The sequence below is a fragment of the Podarcis gaigeae genome (assembly GCF_964106915.1).
Source record: "Podarcis gaigeae genome assembly, chromosome: 3".
Lineage (NCBI taxonomy): Eukaryota > Metazoa > Chordata > Lepidosauria > Squamata > Lacertidae > Podarcis > Podarcis gaigeae.
The window spans coordinates 48958051-48971929 of record NC_139680.1 but is presented as its reverse complement, the minus strand read 5'-3'; the positions used below and the strand labels follow the sequence as shown (position 1 = coordinate 48971929).

The 13879-nt window shown below is 39.2% G+C and overlaps 1 protein-coding gene across 5 annotated transcripts in view; it reads right to left on the bottom strand.

The window, feature by feature from the left end:
* Window positions 1-13879, bottom strand: part of LIN28B (lin-28 homolog B) — a 101606-nt gene that overhangs the window by 7973 nt on the left and 79754 nt on the right. The window lies entirely within an intron of this gene.

Genomic DNA, 13879 nt, shown 5'->3' with positions numbered 1-13879 from the left:
GTTGCAGGTGAACAGCCAGGCACTTACGTATCCAGAGACTGTCTGTTTAGTGTGTTTGAGGCTGACATGTGTGACCATACATTTGGTGCATGTTTGCTTGTATATCTACACAAGAATGTATGAATAGCCCTACTGGATCAAACCAAAGTCCCATCTATTCCAGCATCCTTTCCTCACAGTGGCCTATGCGAAGACTGAAAGCAGGACATAAACACAAAAGGACCACCTCCAGTTGTGTTCTCCAGCAACTGGTATTCAAAGACATTCCATCTCCAGAGCAATGTCTGTCATTGAGATTTGCCAGTTCTCTTAGTGTTTACCTTAGTCCACCAGAAACAAGGCAATGACACAATGAATTAAATGAAGAACTGGCAGTAACTAACTCTTCACGAAGTCCCAATTCAAAGATACTGTCAAGAAAACCACCTCACGGTCTACAAATAATATAAAATTCAGAATATACAATGAATCATGGAATGGATGGTGCTCAGCAAAGAACTGTAGGCATATTCGAAAAATGAACTGATCAATGAAGTTTATCTTTCCTGCATGTTATTTTACAGACCAATCTGGGTTAGGGGAAGAAGTGTAGAAGATTCAAGCAAAATTTTAACTGAGCTAGGCAGGGAAAGACAACAGAGGAGAAAGGGAGGGCACAGCAAAGATAAGATGCAGCAGAGGGGGAGGGAAAGGAGAGGGAAAGATAACAAGGGTTCATGGGAGCAAATGATACCACAAGTATTGAGTCTTTTAATTGTTTATTTCTTTACACTATCTGTATGCATCATCAGGAAGGAGAAGCTCAATGTACCAGCAGGAATACTGAACTGGTTCCACTGGTGTGTTTGCACTGCACTGACCTGCCCGCTGTTTCACCTCTCCCCCTCACCCTCTCCATCCTGGTATTCAGCAGCAACCCCAAGTGCCTGGAGGTCAGGTGAGCACTGCTGCCTCCCTGTGCTGCCATCTGTATGTCTACAAATAATATAAAATTCAGAATATACAATGAATCATGGAATGGATGGTGCTCAGCAAAGAACTGTAGGCATATTCGAAAAATGAACTGATCAATGAAGTTTATCTTTCCTGCATGTTATTTTACAGACCAATCTGGGTTAGGGGAAGAAGTGTAGAAGATTCAAGCAAAATTTTAACTGAGCTAGGCAGGGAAAGACAACAGAGGAGAAAGGGAGGGCACAGCAAAGATAAGATGCAGCAGAGGGGGAGGGAAAGGAGAGGGAAAGATAACAAGGGTTCATGGGAGCAAATGATACCACAAGTATTGAGTCTTTTAATTGTTTATTTCTTTACACTATCTGTATGCATCATCAGGAAGGAGAAGCTCAATGTACCAGCAGGAATACTGAACTGGTTCCACTGGTGTGTTTGCACTGCACTGACCTGCCCGCTGTTTCACCTCTCCCCCTCACCCTCTCCATCCTGGTATTCAGCAGCAACCCCAAGTGCCTGGAGGTCAGGTGAGCACTGCTGCCTCCCTGTGCTGCCATCTGTATGCCACCCAACAGCCTCATACTCTTGATAGCTTCCAAGAGTGAAACATTGAAACTGCACAAAAGTCAGCAACTGTCAAAAGCAGCAAAGATTTCAGCAGCAGCAAATTAAAACAGTATCACCAAAAGCACACAGATGATATAAAATTCAATGGGTTAAAAGTATCTTGTGGACTGCCCTGAGACCTGTGGGTATAAGGGAGGCGTATAAATTTAATTAATTAATAATAGGTGTATCCAAAAAGCATGAGGATATAAAAAGGTCTTCGCTTGGCGTGGGGGGGGAAATAAAGTTTCTAGAGAGGCTGCCTAGGGAGGTGACACCACAGAAAAGCCTCTTTTTCCTGTGATCGGTTGTTACACTTCACTTGGCTGGGGCACCCAGAGGAGAGCTTCCTAATATAAAGGGATAGGTACATGTGGGAGAAGACTATCCTTCCAGTTCCCTGGTCACAATCCATTAGGACTTTTAAGGTCAAAATTGGAACTATGAATTGAGCTTGGAAATGGGCAAAGGACTAGTACAGATGATAAACCACTAGCACATGTTTAGATCATCTGGTCCCCAATGATAAAATTGCTATAATGCTACTGTTCTGGATCACTTGAAATTTATGGGCAACCCAATGTATACAGCAGTTCCAAACAGGAACAAACAGGTTAACAGAAGTTACTGCCACTGAGGAATCGCCATAGTTGGCAATTGGACAATCAGTTATTAAAAGGTGCTTTGAGTCACTAAGATGATTTGTGCCTCTAATGGCAATGCAGGATCAATTAGCATCTATTAGTACCAATGAGCATTCCCAAACTATGTACCTGATCCTGTTCTCAAAGTGTCAGTGGGCACAGGAAATTTCTGTAACTTTCCTTAGGCTAATTTATCTTATGATCCAAGCAAGCCCATGTCTTTAACAAAGCATCCAAAATACTGCAATAATTTTGAAACAAACTATACCAAAGGAAATTTGCACGGACAGCACTAAGTTATAGGATAACAATAATGCCAGTATAAACTCTCACACAAACATATTAAACAATGTTATACATTGTATTGCATTATACATTCAAATAACTTTGAGTGTGAATAGGCCTCCACTGAACAAGAGAAAGTGCACCAGGGGGTCAGAAATAAAAGAAACAACGGAAAATTTTGGCAATGAGTTACTCAGATAAAGATACTTTCTGTGTTTAATCTTTTTGAATGTTTAAACATATTCCACTAGAGGGCAGCAAGAATCTAAACAATTGCCTCTCTCTTGCAGTTTTAAAATCATCATTACAGTATTGGCACAAGTCGGAGGGTTCGGATTAATTTTATCTATTCATATGCTTGTTCAGTGATTTAAAATATGCCTAGGCCACTCTGCTAGAGAGCAAGTGGTGGAAATATCACACCAAAGCTTTCCAAACATTGGTTGGAGCACCTTACAGTGAAGGCATCGTTTGCTGCCTGTGTTGCATCTGCTGCTAGCAGTCCAGCGGAGTTCTTCAGAGTGGTTTGGAGGTTACTGGCCCCTGAGGGAGTAAAGTTTTTGGAAGCATTCTAGGGTAAAATTGCTGGGCGCTGTGATACCACAGCTAGTGCACCACCACATGAGATGTCAACCCACATTTAACCAAGTTTTATGGGAACAATCTCTTGGTAGCTCAGTCGGCAGAGCATGAGACTCTTAATCGCAGGGTCATGGGGGGGGGCCTCGAGCCCCATGTTGGACAAAAGATTCCTGCATTGCAGGGGGTTGGACTAGATGACCCTTGTGGTCCCTTCCAACTCTACAATTCTATGATTCTATGACAAGCTGCTTGTGGCTATGCATCTGACCACATGCCTGCATGATCCCTGTTCCTTATGGTTAATATAAACTATCAAGCAGAGCATGACTAGATGAGTCCAAAGTGTTAATTTATCATTATTCGATGGGGTGGTGCCTTCTGCTTTGAGCCCACTAGTATGTGATAGTTGGGTTTTCACTGGTTACTAATATGCATTTTCTTGGGAAGGAGATTGAGAGCATTGGAGCAGCTGCAATCCTTCCTAGTTGAAACTGATTATCTAGACCTATTTCAGTGGCTTGAATTGCCTTTGTTGCTATGGGTGTAGCCAAGGTGGCCAGAGAGGCAGCTTCCCCCCTGAATCAAGTAAATTAATAAAAATACTTAACAGAGGTTCTGCCTCCCCAACACAAAGTCTGCCCCCCTAACATAACCCCTGGCTGTGCCCATGTTTGTTGCCTTTGTCTTTCCTCCATTGGGAGAGGGACGAGGGGAGTGAGACCTTGCTTCTATTCAATCTCTCCATGTTTTGATACCACTGACCATGGTATCCTCTTGAACTAGCTCTACAGGATGGGCGTCCAGGGCACTGTTTTTATATTGATTCTAGTCTTACATGGTGAGTCAGTTGCAGAGAATAGCATTGAGGAAATGATCTCTGGCTCCCTATCATCTGTGTTATGGGTTGCGTCAGGACACTATTTTGTCTCCGATGCTATTTAATATCTATATGAAGCTACTGATCATTAAAGGATTTAGAGCAAAGTGTCACTTGTATGCGGATGATATGCCACTCTCTTTCTCTGTAAGCACCACCCCACTGTGTAATGATAAATTCATCCTAGTTCTGCAGCAATAAAACTGCTAGCACATTTGAAAAGGTAAGTATGGTCTGGCATGGTTTCAAACTGGATGGGGGGGTTGCATATTGAGGGAGCGTTGGGCTGGATGACTCTGCTTAGCTTTGCAAATGTGCTAGCAGTTTTACTGCTATACCACCTGCTTAACAACACTACTCCTCTGACAGGGTTCGTACTACAAGCCAGGCTTTTAGTGTTACAGCTCCAGCCCCCTGGAATCAGTTGCCAGCTGAAATTAGACAGACAATTAACATCCTGATGTTTAGACAGATACTGAAAATATTTGTTTATAGTCTTTCCCTGAACTGTGAAACACTTAATAGGTTTATAAAATAAACTGAAAAGATAAAAGGACAAGAAGTGCAACCGTCCCACCCATTTTGATTAGCATAGTGGTGTTCTAGTAGCATCATGTGATTGACAAGTGGGTTGATCCACCCACCTGCCAAAGTTGGCCCATGGGATGGGGCCAAGCCAAACAAGTTCCCCACCCCTGGGCTATAACATGGTTAGGAGCCCTCTTTAAATTGGATTTAGTAGCTGTCCCCTACTGAACATGCCGAATCCTACTGATCCATTAAGAAAACCAGAACTGAAGATTAGCTTGTCTACCTTCTCTGATAGATGTTTCCCTTCAATTTCAGTATATTTGTTAAGCTTCTTTCATCTTTTAATGAACATATGCAGAGAGATTACATTTCTGCTCAGAGTCCAGAAAAGGAACCCAAGATCTCTCTGCAATTAGAAATAGTTCTCAAGGCTTGCTCTTTGTACTGACCACAATGCCCCACTGGGGACCTTAGCAGCTGGCAGGGGGCATTTCCTTTCCACAGAAGGAACAAACCTTACCATAACACTTAGACAACTGTTGCAATCTTCATATGATGCAGAGTTCCATGGTCCACTTTTTCAGGAGGGACCATTGCTAACTTCATACGGTTTTATACAATCTTGAGGGAAACTGAATTTGTAAAGGGAGGAACGGACAACTAGTCCAATCCAATTAAACTTTTTATTGCACTAGCCATAGGCCATGGAATCATTCAGAAGGAGAACAACAACAAACAACAACAATAACCATAAAAATCATTGGGCACCACACATACAATAAAACCACGGCTACCAAAATTATTTGTTGCATTAAATAGAATAGAGTAGCAGAAGATTCTCAGGTAAGATGTGGACAACTACAGTGGTACCTCGGGTTAAGTACTTAATTAAAGCCTGATCTATTTCAGCTGCTCAAATTAAACCAATGCCACTGTTATCAATAACAGTAGTCCTTATTTTAAATGGGGGGGGGATTTATACCAGATATTTTGGAAGGACTACTCTGAATAACCTTTTTTTTTTTTTTTAGGAATCATGCAACACAAATATATGCTTGTACACATGTGTGGGTGGGGGGAGAGATTGAGCCTGGGGCAGATGAGAGATGGAGAATCAAAATACTGACACTTTCCACATGGCAAGTAGCACTCTCTACATGACAAGTGGGGCATTAACTATCCGTTATGCTGTCTGTTGGCCTTTGTTATGTAACAGAACAAGGACTTTGGTGATGTGGTGAGCCACCCACTACCCTCCCTCCCCTTTTCAGACTTCCAAAGGTTTTTGGGAACATATGGATGCTTGGCTCAGTGTGTAGTACGAGACCATGTACTTTCTATGCAGCCCCACGACTCTCTGTGTAGTAAGGAATTTTAGGATCAGAGTTGCATCTCCAAACAGGAGGGAATTTAGTCAGTTGCCATATTGTAGTAGGCTCCCTGGTGGCTATAATACTTTCTGAAAGCCTTGTCGATAAAACTGTCCTCAATCCTGCTCTCCAAACCACCAAGATTTCACAATGCGCAACAAACTTGAAGTGATGCTGTGGAACAACATCTTATAGACTAGTGTGAATCAAATTGCATATTTGTCTGCCTAGAAGCTCATGAGCTAAGGCAATAAATCTACTTTATGTGACATAGCAGAAAATATTTAATGTGATACAGGAACTGAATTTGGCAGACCATGGTCCTTTTGCTTAATAAAATAAAGTAAAATAAAACCACATTCACCTGTGCATATTCAGAGTGATCCATATTCTGTGTTACTGCTTCCCAAGTAACATTTGCTCAAGATCTTTGTTTTCCAAATACTAGAAACCAAATAAATAACTGCTCTTTGAGTTTGGAGTGGAACCCAAAATAGGCAAAATTCATTTCTAGACTATACCATTTTAAATTTGCTCATATGTTATATCTTTACTGCATGTAGCATTAATTTCTAAGTACATATACCGTATTTTTCCCTCTATAACACGCAGATTTTTTCTCCTAAAAAGTAAGGGGAAATGTCTGTGCGTGTTATAGAGCGAATGTGTGGTCCCTGGAGCCGTTTGTCCCAAGTGCATGGCAAAAATCAGGCAAAAATCATATTGCACCGTCACGGAGGAGAGGAGGCTGCTGCTTTCCTGCATTCTGCCTCAGGGTCTTACTGCACACCCCGTTCTGTTTCGGTTGCTGTTTGCTCAGACGGAACAAAGAGCAGTGAAATCCCCTCCCCTCCAGGCAACCCCTCCCCTCCAGGCAAGTAGAGAGGAAAGCAGAGCGTCCCTGCTCCGGTGCTGCTGCTGCTGCGTCTGGGGACTCGGCAGGCAGCAGAAAACATGCAGATGAAAGAGGGAGAGAGAGGGCTGGCTTGAGTGGGTGGGTGGACTTTTGCCTTCCTTCCCCCCCCTTTAAACCCCTCTCCTGCATTCTTAGCCAGCTGCTTCGCCGCACACCCCTCTCGTGCTCCTTGTCCCTTCTATATTTTTCCTTCCCTCCCCACTTAAAACATGGTTACAAAGCACGGATCCACATGGATCCTCAGGATCTTTGCACTGGGTCACCCCAAATTCACCATCAGATCACATAACATGTCCATGGCTACAGCCTGCCCCCCCACAATCACGCACCCACTGTTGCCTGGGGCTGCAATGGTGCAAAAACGTGGTTACAAAGCATGGATCCACATGGATCCTCAGGATCTTTGCATTGGGTCAGCCCAAATTCACCATTAGAGCACATAGCAAGTCCATGGCTACAGCCTGCCCCCCCAAAATCACACACCCACTGTTGCCTGGGGCTGCAATGGTGCAAAAACGTGGTTACAAAGCAGGGATCCACAGGGATTCTCAGGATTTTTGCATTGGGTCACCCCAAATTCACCATCAGATCACATGTCTGTGGCCACAGCATGAAGCACAAAAATGATACATCCACTGTTTCATTCAGAATGTTTTTTTCCCTTGTTTTCCTCCTCTAAAAACGATGTGCGTGTTATGGTCAGGTGCGTGTTATAGAGCAAAAAATACGGTATTTGCTAGATTTTCCTCAGTAATTTCATTTGTTTTCTAAATAAGGATTCATGCCTGCCCTCCCTGCTTTCTCAACTAAACATTCTGCTATTACTTTGGCTTCTGTGTCTATTAGGTTACAGTGAGAAAACTTAAAACCATCCGCTTCACCCCAGCAAACAGACCCATTTCTTAAGGATTGTTAAGGAAGGAAATATAAATGTCTAGGTTGAAATGTACGAGGAAAGAATTAGTTCAGTCAATATCACTACCCTCATTTTTCTTCCTGTGCTAGAGAAGATTGGACTCAAAGCATTACCTTTACTAGGGAAGGAAATTCATTCTGAAAAATCTATAAACTCCAGTTAAATGACAAAATAAAGTTAACATTTTTATGGGAACACATATTTAGGTCAGCTGCTTTTGTTTAGGTTCATGTACACCCAGAAGCACAGTACAGCCCCCACTCTTTTCTTTGAGAGTTCTAAAGTAGGCTAAAGTGTTTCAGCAGCAGAAAAGAGGTAGGCAGCAGCCATGGACAAATCAATTTAATCAGTCACTATGGTATGTACTGCCGTTATCCAATTCACTGAACCATTTCACCTTCCCAATTGGCCAGCTGTCAGGGCTCTTGATTCTACTCAAGGGGGCCTCATCAACCTTTGCAGATCACATGGGTTTACCCTTGACAGATAAATAAAAATAAAGAAAGTTTGGGGTGTAGGGGTTTATTTATCATTTGCAAATAAATGCAGCTTGAATTTTAGACTCTCCACTTCCCTTCTACATAAAACACTTTGTAATTAAGATTCAGTACTTCTTGTTTGTCACTTAGCAAACAGACTTTGTGGTTGAAAGACTGCATTGTGTCGCACATTCACCGATTTAAACATGTTAGGATTTATTTTCCACTCAGTTCACAGCCATTTCCTGAAACATCTCCGTTCTCCAGGAATGTAACCAAAATGAAAATGGGTAACTGCTTTGGAAGCACAAATGATGCATCATAGCATCACCTGTGAATTAATAAAATTGGGCAGGGGTGGGAATAAAGGTTCAAAACAACTGAACTCTTTTTAGACAGTGTTCTTTAACTATATACACTGCAGCTTCATAAACTTACTCTGTTACGACACATAAAATACTCAGTTTAACTTTTCATGTGGTATATACAAGGTTATACTGTGTATTATATGCACCATAATGGGACTGACATGGGTAGAAACATCAGAGTAAACCCTGCTCTTAAAAATAGCAATTTAATGGTTTATGTAGCAGAGAAACTCAAAGTCATTTGACCTGTATTTTACACTAAACGTTTCTAAAATAAAAAGGGGGAAATTTTTTCTCTTTTTGTTTTGGAAAAAAACTCCAGCTAAGAGATGCAGCCCTTTCCCCCCAAAACATTCAGAAGATAAAGTATACAAAGAGATGGCAGGTATCTTTAAAAGCATTTAAAAACTGGTTCATCAAACCTAAAGCCATGACCCTAATTCAAGGTTGCCTTTCATATCCAAAGAAAATATTGCAGAAAATGAACAGAACCACTCATATATTTACACTGTCGCTGATTTGCCCCAGATCTCTAAATATATCCCTTCAAAATGTACCTATTTGTGTATACAAACAAGTGAATACAGTACTAGTTTGTTTTCTTTGACACAAAAATTAACATGGTGGCTGATTCTGAAAGCTACAATGAGGCATGTTCATTATTTGTATCAATAATGGCAAGTAAATGTAAAAGATATCCATATTTCAAAGTGGAAAGGAGCAGGTTGTATTTCTTTCTTTCTTTTATTAATATTTTATTATTTAGTTATTATTTTCGATTATAACAAAAAAAAAACATTTCACAAGTCATTCAAAGTAATTCTAACATTTTGAACCTCAACTTCCCTTCCCTGCTTTCTGCAGTTCCTTAAAATTGTTTTCATCTTTCCCTACATAAGAACAGGTTGAATTTTCTGTCCTCAGTACATGACAGTGAGCTACTGAATGCAAACTTTTAAGGAGTTCTTACAAACAATAAAAAAGTTCTCAATAATTTTCATATCACAGAACTCGTCATATCTCCAGTTCCTAGAGATAAAATAATTGATACACATTTTGAAACTATTTTAAAACCATTTTGAAACTTGTCAACCACTGGACCAAAGAGGTTGCTTATCTATCAAGTCAGGTAAGAAAAATGAATTCATTCATGAAATGTGATTAAGTTTTATGCTGTTGAGCTGGGAAGATACTTCTATTTCCTACCCTGAGCTGCTGGCAATTGGGCAGTGGAAAATTTAAGAGAAAGCAAAGTCAATATAAATTATTACGAAAAAGCTGAACTTGAAGCTGAAAGTGGATTGCACATAGCTAACATTTGTTTCCAGCATAAAGATGACATTTATTTTGTCTTTTACATCACCTCTGGCCTATATTTTCCAGTGCAAAGGGACTTGTAAATAGTTGGCTTTAATTACTGCTCAGCTGATTTAAGCAACAAGGAAAGCAAGCACTATAGTCTTTTTCAAGCTGATCTATAATACGATTTGGACCATTAATCCAATATACATGGCAAACAGCCTTATCATTTGTGTGGTTTTACAATAGTATTTGTTGCCAGATTTATTTATTTTTGCCAGAATTATCCACTAGTGACAGTATGCAGACAGCTTTGAATTACTCACTTAATAGTGTTCTCCAACAAAAACTCTTTTCTCCTCTTTAAATGCTAGCAGATCACAAAATGGAATCTGGGGGAACTGATCTGTAAAAAGTTTCTGCTGTTAAAGAGTTTTAAAAGCTTTGTCAAAATGTGTAGAAGGAGTACTAATTAGATGTTCAGAAAATGTGTCATGTGTTCTAAAAAACTGGGGGAAATTAAGAAGTTGAATAAATTAAAAGCTAAAAAGAAAGTTACTATTCTATGGACACTTATTCAGGAGTAACTAATGGAAACCAATGCATATCCGGCAGCACAGCTTATAAAAATAAAGATATGTGTTAAGCCACCAACTCCACAATGTCATCTGAAGGAAATTTAGTTTTTGAGAAAGCAAAACACAGGAACATTTATATAATTATCCTCTCCTGGTTCCAGACATAATTACTAAAGATGGAATGACAAAATAGATTATAATATTAAAAACAACAACAGCCATTAGTGTGTTCAGTGTTGCTTAGAAGTAAAAATTTAGTTAAGCCAATTTCATAAATAACAGTATTTATGTCTAAACAAAAAAAAAAAAAAAATAGCATTTGTATCTGAAGAAGTGTGCATGCACACGAAAGCTCATACCAAGAACTAACTTAGTTGGTCTTTAAGGTGCTACTGGAAGGAATTTTTGTTTGTTTGTTTGTTTTGACTATGGCAGACCAACACGGCTACCTATCTGTAACTAGTATTTATGTCTGTTGAATCTCTGTTGAATGAATCTCTGTTGAATGAATTCAGTTAGCACCAAAACAGCTTTGTTTTTCTTTTCTTTTTAAAGAGATGCTACTGTGCAAGTATTGCTAATCTGACATTTGATAATATTAAGATGATTACAGCTTAGTTAATGGGGTTCTCAATAAAAAAAAACACTGGAAAATAACACCCACACACTGTGATCTTTTAAATCAGGAAATCTGACATGCAATTTCCTGGACCTGCACCTCAACACATTATACAAAAACAAAACTCTTGTTATAATGAGAAGGCAAGTTTTTCCTTTAAAGAAATTGATCGATTTAATTGATTTAATTTAATTTTAGTATTATGGCCTATGCCTCTTAATCTAAAAGACACAAAGTACACATAACAGAGCCTTAAAAAAATTGTTCTGCATATTTACATAATGGTTTTAATTGTAAATCGCATTTGCATTTAGAGCAAGTGCAATGGGGATTAATATTAATAGTTCAAACACTACAAAAGCTGACAAGGAAAATTGTCTGAAAGCCAGTTTTACAACAAGCAGAAAACAGACAAATGCTGCTACTTAAGCACAAATACTTTTTGTCGGTCCCCCCACTCCCAAGTAAACAAAACAAGTTTTATGTGAACAATTGAGAAGCCTCAGAAGAGACACGCATGATGGAACCTTACAATGAGATGGGGGAAGGGGGAAGAAAAGAGAGGAATTCATGTTGGCTCCAGATTCTGTAAGACATTCAGTTTGGCTTCTTTATCTTCCTCCTTTTCCATAAAGACATTTAGAATACTATAAAGGAAAGTGTTATTGTTGTTTAAAAAAGCCCTTTAAGAAAGTATAATGCATTACACAAAAAACAATTGTATAAAATACTGCCTTCACCTGTATTTAAAAAGAACACAGGGATTTTGAAAAATAGAAATTCAAGAGACATGAAGCTTGCTCACAGTTAATCAGGATTATTCTTAAACAGAAAACTGAATTGTTTTAACCATTATAATAGTGGAATATATAATTGATGCAACAAATAAAATAACTGAAGTGAACACTAATCATCTCTGTTTTATTGATTTACCTCTAGGCAAAAACACTTGAGTGAAGAATGTTCGGATATCTTAGCATCTTAATTTGTTGTTAACATGCAGATTACCTCTGCTAAAGTTTGTCATAAATTTCTATATTGTTTTGGTTGTCGACTGCACATGACAAGTTCAAATAAAATCTTGCATGTGCCTACAAGCCTTTTGCCTTTCATTCACAAGGTGCATGGAGGTTTCTGGATGTGAAATTGCAAACTAGAGGCTTTCAATGATCCCCCCCCCCTTAAAGTAAATATAAGGGACTTCATTTCATACATATTTCCTCAGACATTTCCGCCATACACACATCTTATAATCCTTCTTTGCATTTTAATAATATTGGATGACATAAAATCATATCATAATAGTGCAAGTCCATTTTAATTAATTCAATCAAAATTATGCATGTCCTAAGTGTTTTTTTTGATAATAGCCATTCACTGGAACACATGCATTGGCTGAAGATATAGCCATCTTTATGTTCTTCTGGGTGATATACTCATGGTGTCTACATGGAAACATGCTGGTAAATAAAGTTTTACATTTATGCAAAGAAGAAGAGAGATTCAGCACCTGAGCCAATAATTGAATTTATGAAGCATCTGTATGGCAGTTGGGAAGAAATACATTTGCAGGAAGAAAAAGCAAGTGAAAGAAGATGGCTTCTCTACTATTAAAGGAGTTGGGGCAAAAAATAAAAATTTGCATGTTTAGCTCCTAAACAGTTTTAATATTACTTTTCCATCACTATGCAGAAACAACTACTCATGATCTGTTAGAAGAAATTATTACAATAGCAGCATGAAATGTCTGTTTTCTAGTTATAAAATTTTTTGACATGAAGGTTTTTTAAAAAAATAGTAAGCAGTATTCTTAAACTGCTTACTATTACAAATAAATTCCAAAACAGTTTCCAGAGAAAAATATATTATAATCATTTCAATAAAGAAATGAAGACAGTTCTATCTGTATTAAATAATGAGAGATAGGACCTTATAAAGACAGAATAAAGAACCTATTTAATTTGCTGATAAACAGTTTGTGAATAACACTCAATGGTATTTTGTCATCTTCTGTAATCTTTTATGAGAAAAGAGACACACACGTGAAAAAAGTTTGTTTTCCTGGTGAGAATTTGAAAAATAAGCATTATACATGTAAAGATGTGATAACCCTTTGAAACAGGTGGTGGAAAAGAATAACTCTAGTATTTGATAGTAAAAAGGGGGTAGCTTTTAGGGCAACACATTTTATAAAGATTTGTTTGATAATATAGATATGCTAATTCATATATATTATTATTATGTATTTTTGTGCTGGACTAATGTGAGATAGAGCAACAAGCGTGACTTAGCGCATCTGATAACCCAGATTTATTTTGAACCTTTGGGAATTCCCTCCCTTTTCATGTGAATTGGTGCAGCTCTCTTGTTTTCTGGTATTCAGAAAACAACAACACTTGACATCACAAAATTGTAGCGCTGGAAGGGACCACAAGGATCATCTAGTCCAACCCCCTACAATGCAGGAATCTTTTACTCAACATGGGCTTGAATCCATGACCCTGAGATTAAGAGTCTCATGCTCTAGCAACTGAGCTTTACCAGCACTTCCCATTTGTCAACACTTCCAGGGGCTCAAAGAACTGCACATGAATTCTTTAGTTTTAATGCTTGTATAAAGGTAAAGGTAAAGGTACCCCTGCCCGTACAGGCCAGTCTTGACAGACTCTGGGGTTGTGCGCCCATCTCACTTAAGAGGCCAGGGGCCAGCGCTGTCCGGAGACACTTCCGGGTCACGTGGCCAGCGTGACATCGCTGCTCTGGCGAGCCAGAGCCGCACACGGAAACGCCGTTTACCTTCCCGCTGGTAAGCGGTCCCTATTTATCTACTTGCACCCGGAGGTGCTTTCGAACTGCTA